Source organism: Hemibagrus wyckioides, linkage group LG05 (assembly GCF_019097595.1).
Source record: "Hemibagrus wyckioides isolate EC202008001 linkage group LG05, SWU_Hwy_1.0, whole genome shotgun sequence".
In the NCBI taxonomy this organism is placed as follows: Eukaryota; Metazoa; Chordata; class Actinopteri; order Siluriformes; family Bagridae; genus Hemibagrus; species Hemibagrus wyckioides.
Genome location: NC_080714.1, coordinates 27,021,551 through 27,028,774, shown reverse-complemented (window position 1 = coordinate 27,028,774; position 7,224 = coordinate 27,021,551).

Below are 7,224 nucleotides of genomic sequence, written 5' to 3'. Positions count from 1 at the left end.
GCAGTGTTTTTCTCGTTCCTGCTTCAGCTCTGTTCTCACCTCAGCCCCTGTTATTCCCAGCTGCAGTGCCGCTAGTTTACTGGCTTTCTGAGCAGATGTTAGGCACTGTACTGCACAACATATGGTACTGATCACTGTGTTCCTAACAACCAATCACTGATCTTTAATTTTCCCAACAACCAATCATAGATTCCCAACAGCAAATCAGTGATCTCTGCTGTTCCAAAAAACCAATCACGCATTGTTACTCTTACCAACAACTAATCACTGACTTCTACTGTTCCCAACAACCAATCACAGTTCACAATTATTCACCTCAACCAATCACTGATCATCAGGGTCATTTTCATTTTTGTTCAAGTTGTATTGTCTTTAATAACAAAATTTAACTATTCACTGTTTAAACGTATGTGTAAGTATGAAGATTCCTCTCACTTCCTTTTACGGAGTATGAAGATTCCTCTCACTTCCTTTTACGGAGTATGAAGATTCCTCTCACTTCCTTTTACGGAGTATGAAGATTCCTCTCACTTCCTTTAGTGGAGTATGAAGATTCCTCTCACTTCCTTTTATGGAGTGTGAAGATTCCTCTCACTTCCTTTTATGGAGTGTGAAGATTCCTCTCACTTCCGTTTACGGAGTGTGAAGATTCCTCTCACTTCCTTTTATGGAGTGTGAAGATTCCTCTCACTTCCTTTTATGGAGTGTGAAGATTCCTCTCGCTTCCTTTTATGGAGTGTGAAGATTCCTCTCACTTCCGTTTACGGAGTGTGAAGATTCCTCTCACTTCCTTTTATGGAGTGTGAAGATTCCTCTCACTTCCTTTTACGGAGTATGAAGATTCCTCTCACTTCCTTTTATGGAGTATAAAGATTCCTCTCACTTCCTTTTACGGAGTGTGAAGATTCCTCTCACTTCCTTTTACGGAGTATGAAGATTCCTCTCACTTCCTTTAGTGGAGTATGAAGATTCCTCTCACTTCCTTTAGTGGAGTATGAAGATTCCTCTCGCTTCCTTTTACGGAGTATGAAGATTCCTCTCACTTCCTTTTATGGACTGTGAAGATTCCTCTCACTTCCTTTAGTGGAGTATGAAGATTCCTCTCGCTTCCTTTTACGGAGTATGAAGATTCCTCTCACTTCCTTTAGTGGAGTATGAAGATTCCTCTCGCTTCCTTTTACGGAGTATGAAGATTCCTCTCGCTTCCTTTTACGGAGTATGAAGATTCCTCTCACTTCCTTTTACGGAGTATGAAGATTCCTCTCACTTCCTTTTACGGAGTATGAAGATTCCTCTCACTTCCTTTAGTGGAGTATGAAGATTCCTCTCGCTTCCTTTTACGGAGTATGAAGATTCCTCTCGCTTCCTTTTACGGAGTATGAAGATTCCTCTCGCTTCCTTTTACGGAGTATGAAGATTCCTCTCGCTTCCTTTTACGGAGTATGAAGATTCCTCTCGCTTCCTTTTACGGAGTATGAAGATTCCTCTCGCTTCCTTTTATGGAGTATGAAGATTCCTCTCGCTTCCTTTTATGGAGTATGAAGATTCCTCTCACTTCCTTTAGTGGAGTATGAAGATTCCTCTCACTTCCTTTAGTGGAGTATGAAGATTCCTCTCACTTCCTTTAGTGGAGTATGAAGATTCCTCTCGCTTCCTTTAGTGGAGTATGAAGATTCCTCTCGCTTCCTTTTATGGAGTATGAAGATTCCTCTCACTTCCTTTAGTGGAGTATGAAGATTCCTCTCGCTTCCTTTAGTGGAGTATGAAGATTCCTCTCACTTCCTTTTATGGACTGTGAAGATTCCTCTCACTTCCTTTAGTGGAGTATGAAGATTCCTCTCACTTCCTTTAGTGGAGTATGAAGATTCCTCTCGCTTCCTTTTACGGAGTATGAAGATTCCTCTCGCTTCCTTTTACGGAGTATGAAGATTCCTCTCGCTTCCTTTTACGGAGTATGAAGATTCCTCTCGCTTCCTTTTATGGAGTATGAAGATTCCTCTCACTTCCTTTTATGGAGTATGAAGATTCCTCTCACTTCCTTTAGTGGAGTATGAAGATTCCTCTCACTTCCTTTTATGGAGTATGAAGATTCCTCTCACTTCCTTTAGTGGAGTATGAAGATTCCTCTCACTTCCTTTAGTGGAGTATGAAGATTCCTCTCACTTCCTTTTATGGAGTGTGAAGATTCCTCTCACTTCCTTTAGTGGAGTATGAAGATTCCTCTCACTTCCTTTAGTGGAGTATGAAGATTCCTCTCACTTCCTTTTATGGAGTGTGAAGATTCCTCTCACTTCCTGTTATGGAGTATGAAGATTCCTCTCACTTCCTTTTCTGGAGTATGAAGATTCCTCTCACTTCCTTTTCTGGAGTATGAAGATTCCTCTCACTTCCTTTTCTGGAGTATGAAGATTCCTCTCACTTCATTTTATGATGATGAAGATTCCTCTCACTTATTTTTCTGGAGTATGAAGATTCCTCTCACTTCCTTTTCTGGAGTATGAAGATTCCTCTCACTTCCTTTTCTGGAGTATGAAGATTCCTCTCACTTCCTTTTATGGAGTGTGAAGATTCCTCTCACTTCCTTTAGTGGAGTATGAAGATTCCTCTCACTTCCTTTTCTGGAGTATGAAGATTCCTCTCACTTCCTTTTATGGAGTGTGAAGATTCCTCTCACTTCCTTTAGTGGAGTATGAAGATTCCTCTCACTTCCTTTTCTGGAGTATGAAGATTCCTCTCACTTCCTTTTCTGGAGTATGAAGATTCCTCTCACTTCCTTTTCTGGAGTATGAAGATTCCTCTCACTTCCTGTTATGGAGTATGAAGATTCCTCTCACTTCCTTTTCTGGAGTATGAAGATTCCTCTCACTTCCTTTTCTGGAGTATGAAGATTCCTCTCACTTCCTTTTATGATGATGAAGATTCCTCTCACTTATTTTTCTGGAGTATGAAGATTCCTCTCACTTCCTTTTATGGAGTATAAAGATTCCTCTCACTTCCTTTTCTGGAGTATGAAGATTCCTCTCACTTCCTTTTATGGAGTGTAAAGATTCCTCTCACTTCCTTTAGTGGAGTATGAAGATTCCTCTCACTTCCTTTTCTGGAGTATGAAGATTCCTCTCACTTCCTTTTATGATGATGAAGATTCCTCTCACTTCCTTTTATGGAGTATGAAGATTCCTCTCACTTCCTTTAGTGGAGTATGAAGATTCCTCTCACTTCCTTTTCTGGAGTATGAAGATTCCTCTCACTTCCTTTTATGATGATGAAGATTCCTCTCACTTCCTTTTATGGAGTATGAAGATTCCTCTCACTTCCTTTAGTGGAGTATGAAGATTCCTCTCACTTCCTTTTCTGGAGTATGAAGATTCCTCTCACTTCCTTTTATGGAGTATGAAGATTCCTCTCACTTCCTTTTCTGGAGTATGAAGATTCCTCTCACTTCCTTTTATGGAGTATGAAGATTCCTCTCACTTCCTGTTATGGAGTATGAAGATTCCTCTCACTTCCTTTTCTGGAGTATGAAGATTCCTCTCACTTCCTTTTCTGGAGTATGAAGATTCCTCTCACTTCCTTTTCTGGAGTATGAAGATTCCTCTCACTTCCTTTTATGATGATGAAGATTCCTCTCACTTATTTTTCTGGAGTATGAAGATTCCTCTCACTGCCTTTTCTGGAGTATGAAGATTCCTCTCACTTCCTTTTCTGGAGTATGAAGATTCCTCTCACTTCCTTTTCTGGAGTATGAAGATTCCTCTCACTTCCTTTTATGATGATGAAGATTCCTCTCACTTATTTTTCTGGAGTATGAAGATTCCTCTCACTGCCTTTTCTGGAGTATGAAGATTCCTCTCACTTCCTTTTATGGAGTGTGAAGATTCCTCTCACTTCCTTTTATGGAGTGTGAAGATTCCTCTCACTTCCTTTTATGGAGTGTGAAGATTCCTCTCACTTCCTTTTCTGGAGTATGAAGATTCCTCTCACTTCCTTTTATGGAGTATAAAGATTCCTCTCACTTCCTTTTCTGGAGTATGAAGATTCCTCTCACTTCCTTTTATGGAGTGTGAAGATTCCTCTCACTTCCTTTAGTGGAGTATGAAGATTCCTCTCACTTCCTTTTCTGGAGTATGAAGATTCCTCTCACTTCCTTTTATGATGATGAAGATTCCTCTCACTTCCTTTTATGGAGTGTGAAGATTCCTCTCGCTTCCTTTTATGGAGTGTGAAGATTCCTCTCACTTCCTTTAGTGGAGTATGAAGATTCCTCTCACTTCCTTTTATGGAGTGTGAAGATTCCTCTCACTTCCTGTTATGGAGTATGAAGATTCCTCTCACTTCCTTTTATGGAGTATGAAGATTCCTCTCACTTCCTTTTATGATGATGAAGATTCCTCTCACTTATTTTTCTGGAGTATGAAGATTCCTCTCGCTTCCTTTTATGGAGTGTGAAGATTCCTCTCGCTTCCTTTTATGGAGTGTGAAGATTCCTCTCACTTCCTTTAGTGGAGTATGAAGATTCCTCTCACTTCCTTTTATGGAGTGTGAAGATTCCTCTCACTTCCTGTTATGGAGTATGAAGATTCCTCTCGCTTCCTTTTATGGAGTGTGAAGATTCCTCTCACTTCCTTTAGTGGAGTATGAAGATTCCTCTCACTTCCTTTTACAGAGTGTGAAGATTCCTCTCACTTCCTTTAGTGGAGTATGAAGATTCTTCTCACTTCCTTTTATGGAGTGTGAAGATTCCTCTCACTTCCTTTTATGGAGTGTGAAGATTCCTCTCACTTCCTTTTATGGAGTATGAAGATTCCTCTCACTTCCTTTTATGGAGTGTGAAGATTCCTCTCACTTCCTTTTATGGAGTGTGAAGATTCCTCTCACTTCCTGTTATGGAGTGTGAAGATTCCTCTCACTTCCTTTTATGGAGTGTGAAGATTCCTCTCACTTCCTTTTCTGGAGTATGAAGATTCCTCTCACTTCCTTTTCTGGAGTATGAAGATTCCTCTCACTTCCTTTTCTGGAGTATGAAGATTCCTCTCACTTCCTTTTCTGGAGTATGAAGATTCCTCTCACTTCCTTTTATGGAGTATGAAGATTCCTCTCGCTTCCTTTTATGATGATGAAGATTCCTCACATACTTCCTTGCCTCCAGCATGACCTGCTTCACCATGTAACTAAATCAGAGAGGCAGAAGGTAACACAGGCACCCAGGAACATAAAGCCACACCATTCGTTTTGTTTCATAAATGTCTGTGTGTTCTGCTGCTGCCTCAAAAAGCTCCCCAGTTATCATATACATTCCATCTGTGCATTTTTTTCCCGGCTGTGATTAACGTCAGCGGTCAGTGATTAACGTCTGAGGTCAGTGATCAATGCGGTCTCTAATAAATCCACTGCGTCCAGCTACGGCGTCTCGATTTCCCTAAAAAACAGATTTAGGTTTCATTTGCATTCTTTTTTTTTTTTTCCAAATCTTATATTATGCCTACTACATCATCCTGCCAGCCCACGTCCACTCTCGTCCTTTACGAGGCTCTCGTGTCCACTTTTTCCCCCTCGCAGGTTGGTGGGTTCAGCATACCACACATTCCCAGGTGCTCGTGACTTTTACTGCTCTTATTGTTTATTAACCTGGAGTATTATTAGCCCCGGGTATTATTACCAGGTTGGATGCTTTCCACCAAGTTTTGACCCTTAAGCGGGGCAATCGAGCAGCAGAGGGCTTTTTTTTGGTCCGAGGTTCAGATTACTGGAGCGTGGAATGGACATGTTCAACCTCTTAACCCCGTCATCATCATAAACATACTGTTGATGTCACAGGATTGAGTTCTCTACATGTTTAACCTCCATTTTCCCCTGACCTGAGATTATTCACTACAAAATACAGAGGAGGAGGAAGAGGAGGAGGCAGGGAGGAGGAGGAGGAAGATAAGGAAAAGGCACAGCAGGAGGAAGAAGAGAAGGGGAGGAGGAGGAGGCAAAGGGTAAAGAGGAAGAGGAGGAGGGGAAGGAGGAGGGGAGAAGGAGGCAAAGGATAAAGAGGAAAGAAGAGAAGGGTGAGGAGGAGGAAGAGGAGAAGGAGGCAAAGTCTAAAGTGGAAGAGGAGGAAAAGGCAGAGCAGGAGGAGGAAGAGAAAGGGGAGGAGGCAAAAGATAAAGAGGAAGAGGAGGAGGGTGAGGAGGAAGGGCAGAAACAGAAGGGAAGGAGGAGGAGGGTGAGGAGGAAGGGGAGAAACAGAAGGGGAGGAGGAGGAGGAGGTTGGAGAGAAGGAGAGGAAGAGAAAGCAAAGGATAAAGAGGAAGGGGATGAGGGGGAGGAGCAGGACGCAAAGGGTAAAGAGGAAAAGGAGGAAGAGGTAGAGCAGGAGGAGGAGAAGGAGAAGGCAAAGGATAAAGAGGGAAGAGAAGGAGGAAGAGAAGGAAAAAGCGGAGTAGTAGTAGAAAGGGGAAATGGTGGAGGAGGAAAAGGCAGAGCAGGAGGAGAAAGAGGAGGAGGAAGAGTAGGATGGTTTCATGAAACAGAGAAAGAAATTAGAAAAGCATTTAAAACTAGACATACATTTTTTTTTTAAATCAATGTATAAAATATAATAACTGTATTTTTTATTATAATTTCATAAGTGATAATTACGGCAAAAATATTATTTTTTCCTTTCCCTTATTTTGTCTTTCTTTTATTTTTATTTTATTTATATCAACTTTTCTTTAACTTTTACATGTGATTTTTAAAGCAGATTTATTTCATACTTTAGGGAACTAAAAACTAAATGTACACAAGATGAAATGAACGGAGAAATAAGATTAAAAACCTAAAAGTTATTTGAAAAATAAAGTAATCTTTCAAAATATTTTCATATTTTTATTGTCAAGTACACTTTAATTTTTTAATTTTTAATGTATTTCTCATAGTTTAAAGTATTTTTTAAATAATTTCTATAATTATTTTTATCATCATAGTTTTAGTCATTATTTCTTCTTCTTCTTCTTGAGGGAGGATGAAGAAATTTCCCTCAGTCAGGATTATCAGAGTTAAGTGTAAACTTTTATTGCTGCAGTAAAGAGAGAGAGAGAGAGAGAGAGAGAGAGAGAGAGAGAGAGAGAGAGAGAGAGAGTCATATTTCCTGCTTTTTGGCTTTAAACTATAAGGAAAAATCTGTCTGTCTGTCCGTCCATCTGTCCATCCATCCGTCTATCCATCCCTCCATCCACACATCTATCTATCTATCTATCT